At 40.0% G+C, this 12,780-nt stretch overlaps 1 protein-coding gene across 15 annotated transcripts in view; it reads right to left on the bottom strand.

Moving 5' to 3' along the window:
- SIPA1L1 (signal induced proliferation associated 1 like 1) overlaps positions 1-12,780 on the bottom strand; it is a 360,159-nt gene that overhangs the window by 137,175 nt on the left and 210,204 nt on the right. The window contains exon 5 of one of the 15 annotated variants that reach the window (XM_070513910.1): positions 1,762-1,915. The exons of the other annotated variants lie outside the window; for them this stretch is intronic. The gene's annotated coding sequence lies outside the window, so the exon portion shown is untranslated. The remainder of the gene's footprint in view (positions 1-1,761; positions 1,916-12,780) is intronic. 15 annotated transcript variants of the gene reach the window in all.

Below are 12,780 nucleotides of genomic sequence, written 5' to 3'. Positions count from 1 at the left end.
CACATGGCCACAGCCAAGGTTTAAGGAGTGCTCCTCATAAAATGGAAGGAAAAGCAGTCAACTGAACCAAAATGCAAAGTAAATACCAGCCTGTCTCCAAAAGAAATATCTTTTGACCACCAAAACCAGAATTTATGAGTTATTTTGTAACTAGGGGGAAAAAGCTGTTTATTGCAATGAAATGTCTTTCAAAGAAAAAATATACTAGCATAAAGAATAATTCTAAGTAGATTCTTATAAAAATCAGATGTTTTCAACATTTCTCACAAGCTCACAGAAATCCAAATACATCCCATACCCTCCCCAGAGCTTTCCTTCTCTTTCAATCCCACCATGAGAAACACTCATTCTTGACATGTTTCATTTCCCTTAGAACATAGTTTGTTGCAGAACCGTCTTTCTTAGGATATGTGAAGTTATATCCACAGTAGGAGGAAACCGAAAGCCAGCGCTGCAGTACGATAACGAGAACTGACTTGGAGATGCCCAGTCTTGGCGGCCACTCCCAGTGCTCCTCCTCAGAACCAGCTCACATGCTTCCTATGTTTTTTAATGAGTTTTAAAAAATCTTATATTTAAACACAAACATTTCTTCACAATCTAAAAGAAATGCCAAGACTCCTATCACATCTTGGTTATAACAACTCAATGTTTTCTTTTAATTTCAAAACATGGATGGGCACACAGGCGAGAGAGTGCCCACAGTTACTGACCTATAAAAACGGAGGAGGTTCAAGAGGGACAGCTAAGTTCAGTCACAGATTTTTATTTTTTTCTGTCATGAGGACCTTCTTTCCTATTTTCATTCATCCTCTCCATCTCTCTCTCTCTTCCTTTCCCTCTCCCTCTCTTTCTCCATCCTTATTTATACCACCAAACCCATTTAGGTGCAATACACTTTGGACACTGACTAGAATATGTAGAAACATGCAGGCTTTGCATTTATTAAACTACTAGTCAAAAATAAAGATGGCATCCACGTGTGCAATATGATGACAGATCAGTAACACGTAAAACCTATTCCTTAGGGTTAATGGAAATAGCAAACACATGGTGACACTTATTTGCAATTCTCGTAATTGTCAACAAACCTGCCTGAGCATTAATAAATAAGATAAAAAGCAACAGAATTAAATAGAAGAGCAATACTAATTTACAGCATGTCAACTGCATCTGTTGAAGGAGTAAACTATACAAAAAATGTCCTTGTTACAAGTTTCATACCACAGCTCTAGGTACTATTTGAGACTCCACGGTAGATCCATGCAGCTAGAATCCCAATCTCATTGTTTAAGTTCAGCAAGTTCACGGAATTCAGAAAACAAGACGACGCACCCAAATTCTACTAGCTGGAAGCCTTCATCACTCAAGGTTTATCACATCGTAACCCTCGCCCTTTGCTGATAACGCCAATCTTCTAGGAAAAGTGCTTCCTCCTCTCCTCTAAATCATCCCCAGCTTTTCTGCATTCTCTCTGAGCACTGAGTACACACTGGGTGCGAGGATATTTGAGGAAACAGTCCCTCCCCTCCAGGGAAGCTCCAGGTGTAAAAACAGTTCTTGTCATGCTGGCTCTTTGAGACATGTACACTCTTGATCCCTCCCTCCTTCCTGAAACTCTCTCTTCTCTGCACTTCCATGATAACCATGTTCTTCATTTTTCTCTTGCCTCTTTCTTTTTGCTGGCTCCTCAGTATCATTGTTGGGCTCCAGTGCAAAGCTAGTGATTCCAGGATGGTGTCCTTGGCTTACTTCTCTTACCATTCTTCACATTTTTGGAAGGGGATGTAAAGGGTGTTGGTATTATGATGCATGTGGCCACACAGGGCATCAGGATGACACAGCAGGCATGGGTATGCTGGAGTCAAAATACGACTATGGAAAGCAGGCTGTGACTTGGTCAGATCACAGGTGCCTGTGCAACGGAATGAAGACAGAATAATGAAATTACTTGGGGAGGTATCTGCATGGTAGCTAGTACTGCCTGGTGATGTCACAGGTACCTGCACCTTTAAATATCATCTCTACACAGATACCTCCAAATCTCTATTCATGACTCTCCCCCTAAACTCTAGATAAAATATATGCAAGTGCTCATTTGATATCTTCCTTATTTATCTATTTTCTACAATGAATAACTAATAAGCAGAAAAAGGGAAAAATAATTTTTTTCCAAGAAATAAATGGGTGGTAAGGAAGTCAGAACAATAAATAATTGAAGGAACCAAATGAAAGGGACAACATGGGAAACTCTTTGTGCCAAGGGCATAAGGAACAGGTTAAAGGCAACACAGAAGATGTGGGAAGGGAAAAAAATGAAAAACAAAAAACTACCACAGTTCCTCTCCTGAAATAATTTACAGTACAAAATGGCATATGCACTAAAACATATAGCATTCCTCATCAAATACTTCCATATTCCAAAATGGGATGTTGTTAGATTCCTTAACTGGTATAGCCTCGACTACGGGGCCAGTTCTCAGTGTCTCAGGGCAAGAGAGGGAATTTTGATGATGAATAACTAGACAAATGCCCCAATAATCCAGAGATATAAAATATGAATATTTAGGAAAGTGTCAATGGAAACAGTTTAGGAAGTTGTATATACAGATTTAGAATTCTCGCTTTAGAAAGCAACAGGAAACTTTATTGAAAAACAGAAACATAACTTCAGAATGCTTGAACATTAGAATAGCTAAGATAACCAAATAAGGCAAAATGCTTTCTTTACATCCCTTCTCAGCTTTCTTGAATTTCATGCACATTAAAGTAAGGTCTCAAATAAAAGGGATGCCTTGCTCTTTCAGGTTAGCCTGACACACACACACATATCTCAGTATGTTGTGGATAATTTCAGATTCATGAATCAGCACAGAACTTTTCAGACTGGAATTTCCCCCTTCTTTCATTTTCGGTCTGTCTCTTCCACAAAAAGCAGGCAGAATTGGGAAGAGAGAAGTAGATAAATCTAGTTCCTGCTAACAAAACGCTCACTATCTGAAAGCACCACCAATGGACACAAAGTAGATTCCAATACCTTGTGCTGAAATTACCAAAGTGAATAAAGAAGCTATGGATACAAAACATGTTAAGGGATAAAGTTACCTTTGGATTTAGAGGTAAGAAAGCAATTTAAAATGCACCTGTTTGGCGAAAGCAAGAACCAAGAGAGAATAACATTTGCCTCCGACCCGCCCTCCTAACTAAAGATACATTTCGAAGGCCTGGGTAAGGCTTGAAGATACTTTGCTTGGCTGGGAGTGAAGGAAACAATGTGAAAATTTGGCAGAAAGCTTGACGGCAGAAGGTGGGGGAGACAGAAAGAAGGTCTGGAGCAAGTTGCATGGTGGAATTACTGATGGGTAGTGAAATGATTCAATAGCTGGCAAAATAAAGGAGAACAGAAATAAATGTGAACATTTATCACTTATCTTCAAATATGACTAAACTCATGCAATAAACAATATAATACAAAAGAGCTAGGTTTGAGGAGCTTAAAGTAGGAAGGTAAAAGGTAGAAAGAGTAAAAGGTAACAGTGAATCACAATTACTAGAGGAAAAATAGGAAGAGTTTGAAGTGCAGTAAACTAACACTTTCAAGAAAGAGAAATCGGAGCTCACCAACTCATCAGGGGCATTGAGAGTTTCCAAGCTTGGCAGCAGGATAGCAAGAGATCAGACGAGATCCAGGAAGCCAATGAGTGTCTTTAACATACTAATTTGTACATTAATATTCATTTTAAAAACATTAAAAACGTATTCATTGATACTGTAAACTGTGCCCTAGTACGGAACAGCTGATTTTCAAATATGATCTGGTGCTAAGTAACTTATTACCAAACATGATCTGGGGAAAAGAGAATGTGAGAAATGGATGCCGGGGGACAACCAACAAATGTCTCCAATACAGGGGGAAATAAACGCGTGTCGACTTTTCCCAAACTGTGCTTTAAATTCTTCGAGTAATTAATCCATAAAAAAGGGTTCCGTAATTAAATAAGGCAGGCACATATATCACCTCCCTTTGGACATGATAATATGTGTTAGTATATTAAAAGTTCCATGAAATCTGCAGTTAAAAAAAAAGCCACACTAACTATTAAAATTTCTTAACTGATTTTGCCATAACTCACTTTGTTAAAAACAGAACATTTTTATACTGTGCATTCTACTGAACTTAGTAACTGGGGAGAGGCAGGCTCAGTTTTAGAAGAATTCAAGATACAAACAAAATTATATGTATGTCATAAATTTACCCATTTTTTTAAATGTTACAGATAGACACATGAACAAGCCAAAGGAAGTTTGCCAAAGGATTTACAATGCTTGTCTTAAGACAGGTGGATTATGAACAATTTCTGCTTTTTTCCTTTTGCTATTTGTCTATATTGTTTATTTTCTAAAATGAGTATGTATAACTTCTATAGTCAGGAAAAAATTTAGGAGAAAAGATAAACCCATGATTACCATCATTACGTTGGTAAAAAATATATATGTATACACACACACACATACACACGATCTGGGAACAAACAACAGGCTGAATACTAATTATAAAATGTTGCGCTCTGTTAAACCTCCAACCATTCAAATCACTGAATAAGTCAAAGTTCAACAGATGTCAGGTCCTTCCAGTGAGATGATCTTGTGCTAAATCCGCTGATTAACATGAAATCAAAGAAGCCTACATAAAGTGTAGAGTCCTAGAGATTATAAGATTAGCAGGATTTGAATAATTACTTCATACAGATGATTAACACAATCGCTTATACTTCCTCAATTCCAGATGTTTTCTGTATATTTAATTTTCACAACAGAAGTCCCCTCATGCCTAACAGCCTCCATTTTGCCCCTTCACAAGGTTATAGTGACCTGGAAAATCAGGTGAGGCTGCCCGAACTAAGCACGGGTTCACTCGTTCATCATCCCTCGTTCGCCTTTCCTGCCTTCCTCGGACGCACCTATTTTCCCAGGTACACGTGCCTCTCACCCTTTGTCCTCACCATCCTCTTTCTGCAGAGATTCAGGCTAAATGTGAAGAAGGTCACCATTTGCACTACAGACCAACACTCTGGAGAGCACGATTAAAGTGCTACGAAGTATCGATGGTTCAAGGAACTGAAACTGTATATTTAACCCAGAGAGGAAGAGTGAGTAGTATTGCCTTTCTCCTCTGAGGGCAGGAGGGAAAGAGATGGTCTGAACTGTACTGTCAGATTTAAACTAGATAAGCCACAAAAACTGCCTTGGACCCACAGATGATGAACTGCAGCTGAGAATCCGCACCACTAAGCTTTTCAGGCTGCCAGCACGCACTATGTGAGCACTGGTCACTATGAAAGGAGGAGACAAAGGGGGAACACTTCCACCCTTGAGTCCCTATAATCTCATTGGAAAAAGAAGAGGGGAGCGGAGGAAACCAGAAGGTTCAGTAAAATAGAACGCCACAAATGGCTTCATTAAAGCTGTCATGGTTTTCTCAGTGGAATCTTAATATTCCAAAAGGAAGTTAAGAAAGTGAACTTTAAAAAGCACATTTAAATTTAGCTTAGGAAGAGTAGACAGTAGCATCAGTAAGAACAATGGGAGAACATAAAGTTCCATCTATGCACAACTCTAATATCCAAATCATTATTAAGTATGATTAATGTCAACAGTAACCACATTTCACTCAGATTTTAAAATACCATCCAAAGAACAAGAACTTAAAAGAGAAAATTCAAAACACAAAATCACCCCACGTCGCCTTAGCATTTCCTTAAATATAGATTGCAGATGGTTTACTTGTCTGTTTCACCGTATTCTTATCTCTGAGCATAAACTCTCTGCCCAGAGGGCTGGGGAGAGCTGGACTCTGCCAGCCATCTCACTCACTGACACACGTTCATTCCTTCAGTCCTCACGACCCCCAGGAAGTGACTATCTCCATTCTCAGTAGACTGTGTCTGACACAAAGTGTTCACAACCTAGGGGGCTCTATCGCAATAAATACTGGGCTGGCAGTTAGAGCATTTATGGTAGAAAAACAACTTTGAAGATACATTATAAAAGAAAAATGGCCTGCCTCCCTATACAGCCTGAGTATCACTCCTGAAGTCCAACCCAGACACAAATCTCTACATCCAGTGGAAATACATCCAGTGGGAGAAAAACATACTGATAATTAGCTTCCTTAAAATGCTACACTGGTCACGTCACTTGTCTTTCGGGAACCTTCAGTGGCTCCTCAATTATCACCCTGTTATTGTGTAATTTAGGCCTGGAATTCAGGACTAAGAGGCACTTGCCCGCAGTCTGCTTCCTTCTTCCGGTAACAGCAGGAAATAGGTCTGCCCTAGACAAGCTGTGGCATCTTTTCATAAAGCTCTACCGGACCACTGGACCTGAACTGAGGGTGCCCTCTCTGACCTTACATTCAAAACTTAAAATTGTGAGTTATTAGAAAGAGCACTTTGTCTGAACCCTTCATTTTCCACGCGTGGTATCTCAGGGCCAGAAACTGTAAGTCCACCAAAGGTTAAACAGCCAGGGGCAGAGCCCACACTTGAAGCCAGATTTCCTCCTTCCCAGACTCCTATCCTGTCTGCTACACCATGCTGTCCTTCCAGAACACGCTTCTTCAACAATCTGCTGCCATCAGTTGTGACTACAGTCTGAGCACCCATTATGCACCAGTTACTGTCCCCTCATTTACTCCCTACAGCAACCCGCAGAGACGGATTCTCCACCACCACCTGTGTCTGAAGACCCTGCCACTCAGAAGAGACTGGGTCACTGTTCTAGGGGCCTGATCCATCCGTGTTCCTTGCATCAGAGCACCCTCCCTCCTGAAAATGCCTCTCCTTCTACTACTTTCTAAAAATCCACAACTAACTCTACACGTGCTGGTGGGTCTTTTCTCTCCAATTAGATTTTTAGGTTCTTGAGGGCAGGGATCCATCTAATCCTTATCCCCAAAGCATCAAAGCTCAGCATCCTTGAAATGGAATCATTAGAAACAGAAGTCACATGATCTCAGCTAAAGTGAATTAGAAATTAACTGACAAATTAACAGAATTTATATTATAATCTAAAATGTAATTATGGTTATCTCATAAATACCAGTGTTGAGGGAGACATGTCAGAAAAAAAGTCCACATAACCAAAATTTAATATAGATTTCAGCCTTCTCTTTCTCTCTTAAAAAGCCTTCACAACAGTAGTAAATGAAAAATAATGGCAGTTTGACTTTCCTCCCTTCTATCCACTCACTATCAAAGGGAATGAAAAATAGCCATAAAAATGAGTAAGTCTCTTAAAAGAGCAACAAGAAGCGAATCAGTCAGAACTGAATAAGGCACCATCATGATGAAATAACTAAACGTAAACTAACACAAATAGAATCAGTTACTGAAAATCCTAGCAAAGTAAGTAAACACGTTCACAGGAAAATGGAAGGAGGGGTGGTTAGTATGGCACAGATATGAGGGAACAGAAACCAGAAATTAAAAATTATTGCCATCAAATTAATGATGGTCAAAATAATTTTTATCTTTTACCCTCAAATAACTTTTTATTTTTGAGGAAGATTAGCCCTGAGTTAACATCTGCTGCCAATCCTCCTCTTTTTGCTGACGAAGACTGGCCCTGAGCTAACATCCATGCCTATCTTCCTCTATCTTATGTGGGACGCGTACCACAGCATGGCTTGATAAGCAGTGCGTAGGTCCACACCTGGGACCTGAATGGGTGAACCCTGGGCCACCGAAGCAGAACATGCGAACTTAATCACTACACCACCAGGCTGGCCCCTCAAATAATTTTTTCCCCATACAAAAGTCTCCCCAATGCTGCCCTCGTTTTCAAAGACGTTTTTAAATGAGTGAATCACACACTTCTTCCTAAAAAAAAAAAATGAAATGTTGCCGAAAAAGTGAAAAATAGGTCTCTTCTTCAAGACATCCCAAGCCCAACCCCAATGGCAGCCACTCCTAATAGTCTGTGTATTCTTCCAGACATTGTGTGTGGGCTGGGCACACAGACAGTAAAACAGACACTGAGTGATAAGAACAGAGGAGAGAATGGATCCAGCACACAGAATAGCTCACTTCTGAACAGACCTCATCCAGGACTTACAGAACCAGAAAGGAAAGGCCAGGGGTGGGTGAAGAAGAATGAAAGAATCTTCTTCTGTTCGGGAGAGGCCGAGGACGTTCCCTCGCCAAGCTGACATAAGTACTTGATGAAATACTTCACCACTGACACATTTTGCGTCTTTTATATACATCCTGGTTCTGAAAATAGGAGCCCTGTATAAATGTTTCTGGCAACTTGTTAACAAAAATTAAGACAAGAACAAATCAAATAACTTTAATTCAATGCACATGACATTCCTCCAGGTTTTTTTTTGTTTGGTGTTTTTACTCATTATGCACATATATAAACATGCATACACATTATATATAGCCTTCAAATAAAATTATTTTTATCTATTCTCCCTAAACTTAAAAGTCCCTGAATTCTAAATGAGATTTTACTCACAAATTTATTAACTTTATCATTTCAACTTTCATTCAATTTCATTTCCATAAACTTTCATTATCATTCAAACTTTTCTACAAAGTAGAAAAAAAGTGAAGTAAAATGCAAACCAACCAAGTGTTCAAAGATCAAACCTGGTGGCAAGAAGTCGTCTTTGGTTTCTGGGCTGACCTTTTCATTTCTATGGCAAAGTGAAATAAATCCTCTCACTGGAACGGTAAGTCTGATCTTAAAATGTCCTCTTGTGTGTTTGCATTAGCAGTGGCTTTAAAATTTGATCACTGTGCCTATTCAATATTGAGTGTTTATAAAGTATGTACAAGCACAACACTTACGCTCTCTTGCTTAAAACTTCACAATAGCTTCCCTCTGCTTTCACGGTAAAAGAAGAATTTCGCAAATGCATGGCAGATCTCCCTGATTAATGGCCTAGCCTCTTACACGCTGAACCTTCAGCTCCAGTCAAAGGGAAAGAGGTCCGGCTGCAGTTCTTGAATGGACCTTGAACACACTCACGAACCTTCAAGAGAAAGTGAGTAGCACCTTCTGCTGGAACACAACCTGACAATCCCCTTCCTTCCTTCTCTTGGCTTATTCCTGTGCATCCCTTGCTCTCCTGTTTGACTCTTTCTCCTCCTCCAAGACTGCATTTGGGTATAGCCTCTTCCAGGCAGTTGTCCACACCCCATCCGATCCCCTGCCTTGATACCCTTTTACAGCACCCCTTGAGAGCACTGTAGGTAACTGATGGTGATTAAATATCAACACAGGGATTCTCTACTTTAAAGAAATCATGATTGTACTATGTGTTATTACCTCTAACACCAGCTCTGCTGTCAATAAAAACTAAGGGATTGTCAGTTTGAAGTTTTCTGACAAAATAACCGATTTTGAAGTTTTTTGACAAACTCTTAGTTAAAACAGGTTTAAAAGAATACATCACGGTATGAAAAATTCTCTTAACAGAACACAAGCGCAAGAAAAAGCCTAACTCATGTTATAACAATCATGGGTATAATAAGCAACAAAGACATATAAATCAAAACAACACTGCATCATTTCAGACCCATTAGGAAAAATTCTAGGAGCGCCAGTATTCACTGTTCACAGTGCTAGAGGCAATGGAAATTGGTAGAACTCTTTCAGGAAAAAGCAGCGTGGGTAAACCAGAAAAGATTCATAGGTTTGGGCCTGTGATCTCTCTTGCAACATTGGGAAATGTGTGGTTGTCCAGAAGCAGGAGGGATTTTCCTCTGCTGAGCCCCAGGGCTTTCCCCACCCCCACAGCAGCTCTCTGCAATCTTCAGTCCATCAGCAGGCCCCTGAGCTCTGCCAGATTTCCCATTCCTTGTGAGCTATCAGCATCCACTCTTTCTCCTAAAGTCCCTAACACCCCCACCACATCCTTGGTCCCCAAAAGACACTCGTACAGAACATCTAGATTTTCCAAGGTTTTCTGATGCACCGCCCACTAAGCCACAAGAGCTTCAGGCTGGACACTTGGCCTGTTTAGCTTCAGGACGCTCAGCCCTGAGGAGAGACTTAAGGATAAATGTCAACCACGTTTGAATAGGAAAACAAGAGGTACAACAAACACTGAGGAGTGATTTATAGTCTCAAAGGAGGAAAACCTATGGTGCAAAGATACTCACTACTATGCTATTTATTCAGTTTTTCATTTATGTTTTTATCAAAGTAACGCACACACCAGTTAAAGGCAAATAGTACTACAGCATATAAGAAAAAAAACTCTATAATGCTTTACTTCATTCTCTCCACTCCCAGGAGCAACTACTTTCAATTCATAGCATTGTTCCCTCCAGTATTTCCATGTTCCTAAAGAACATGCTCATATGCTATTTCTTGATTGATCAATCTTAGACATTCCTTGCTCAACTTCTGTTTTGGAAGATGAGAAATAAGCATGGTTCCAGTGTCTGTCTCTCCCCTTCCCTTGCCCTATTCTATGTACATATGTATGTACAGATATGTGTATGTCTGTATCATAATCATATCACATAGCCATACATACCATATATACATTGATTTACATCAGCATAGCTATATGTGCTCAATTGCTTACTTTATTTTTCCTGGAGTTAATAATTGCTTCATTTGTGTTCACTTGCTTAGTTTCTATACACCTACCCTTAATTCTTCCTAAACTCAACAAGAGAAGCAACAGATGCCCTATCAATTCTATTTCTTCTTCCCGGAGACCTCTCTCCTAGAGCTCTCCATCTTCACACTCCAGTCCAACCCGGCTGACCTCTAGGTCTACTGCACAGGCATCCCCAGAAACATCCCATCATCATCATCATCCTGACAGGTCCTTCCCTCTTTTCCTGGGATGGACCCCACGCTTCCCAGATCTCATATCTTTCTCTTTCTTAGTATCCTCCCTCATTTTGATGGGCCACTATCTTCATTCAGCAACTACCCACGGAGTACATTGATGGTAAAAGTTTTGAGTCTTGGCATGTCTAGCCTCAAACTGACAGATGGTTTGGCTGGATATAGAACTCTAAGCAGCAAAACATTTACCATTAGAATTTTTACGGTATTACTTCATTATCTTCTAGCTTCCACTGTTGGAACGGAAAAGTCCAATGATATTCTGATTCCTGCCCTTTTACACATTACATGTTCTTTTCAGGAATTTTTTAGGATCATCTCTTTAATGCCAGAGTGGCCTCTGTGTGAGTCCTTTTACAGTCCTTGTATTGGACACCTAGTGGTCCTTTTCAATATAAAAACATACTTCTTTTGGTTAAGTGAAATTTTACACCATCATTTTTTTAAATAATTTCCCTTCCTTCCTTTTCTCTTTCATTTTGTAAATGTTCTATTTATTGGATACCAAACCTCCTGAATAGGTTCTGTTCTTTTCTCTCCCACCTTCCATTTCTTTTTCTTTTAGGTACTTTGGAGATTTTTTTAAATTTCACTTTCCAACCAGACTATTTAGTTTTTCACATTGACTCTTGGACTCAATTTTGAGGAAATTTTGTGTCCTATTTCTTCCACTAAAAAAATTTCTATTCTTGTTTCATCATTGTAATATTTTGTCTCATCCCTGCTAATATTAAACAGACTTTTAAAGTCTTCTTTTCATATTCAGTGTCTATATTTTCTCAATTTACTTTTCTTCTGGTTTACTATCTTTCTCACACAGAAGGCATCTGGTCATATGTCTGCTATCACCGGCCATCATTTTATATTTAATGTCTGTGTGGGGCAGGGCTTATTGACTACTAAGTAGGCTTTCCTGTATGGGACTGGGTAGGGACCCAGTTGGTTTACTGGGGGAAACTGGACATGGGGGAAATATAATTATGACTGCCTGGCATCTGTTTAGTCTCTGAGCTCTCTTCCTATATCCAGAGAAATTCCTCGCCTTATACAGAGTCTAGTCGGTCTTCCACAAGAGAAACTAAAAATGCCACATTGTTACTTAACCAGCCATTCTTACAGATTCGGCGCAGACATACAACCTGCTCCTCAGCCAATGAGATATGCACATCCTGGACTCTGAATTGAAAAACAGTGTCTGCAGAGAGCACAGAGGCAGCAAATCCACTTACATGGTGGTGGGTGGCAGCAGCAGTGGCTGTGGTGCCCAGTAGCACCCTCATTAAAGTGCTGGAGGTGGCAATACCAAGCTGGACATCCAGTGCTCAAGGGGTGGCACACGCCACCTTCCTGGTGTGACTGAGTGTTGTCTTGGCCACTTGGCCTCTCTTGTTCTTGTCCATTTTCCAAACCCAGTTCTACAGCCTTCCCAGTGATTCTGCAAGTCATTAAATATATTCCTTTTGTGCCTAAATCAGACAGAGGGCTTTCCTTCTACACTGGGGGAGCCAAAAATGCTAATATTCGTAGGTCATTTTTAGAACACACTTCAGTTTCTCCAGAGAAGAATGGGGCCACTTTCTGCCTGGCTTCCAGCATTCTGGGAACCAAGCTCAGCAAAAAATACTTCAAATAATTTCTCCTGTTTCCAGAGCCTTAACGATTACACCAGGTTAGGGAAAGTACTAGACTATCTACCTACACGACCAGTCCCATCTCTCAGTTTAACCTTCCCAGCTAATTGGGGCCTCCAATTCTGGGGCTGTACAGGTCAATATTTCCTAGAATCCCTCTGTAAAGGCATTCATATTCAGCTCTCTCCGCCTCACTAATTAGTTATAATACATTCATCTCTCTCTGCTAACCAAAATTGTACTGAAAATTTCAATTTGTGCCTGTTTCTTTTCC

Source organism: Equus asinus, chromosome 7 (assembly GCF_041296235.1).
Source record: "Equus asinus isolate D_3611 breed Donkey chromosome 7, EquAss-T2T_v2, whole genome shotgun sequence".
NCBI classification, from domain to species: Eukaryota; Metazoa; Chordata; class Mammalia; order Perissodactyla; family Equidae; genus Equus; species Equus asinus.
Note: the sequence above shows the minus strand (reverse complement) of the source record. Positions and strands in the feature narration are given on the sequence as shown.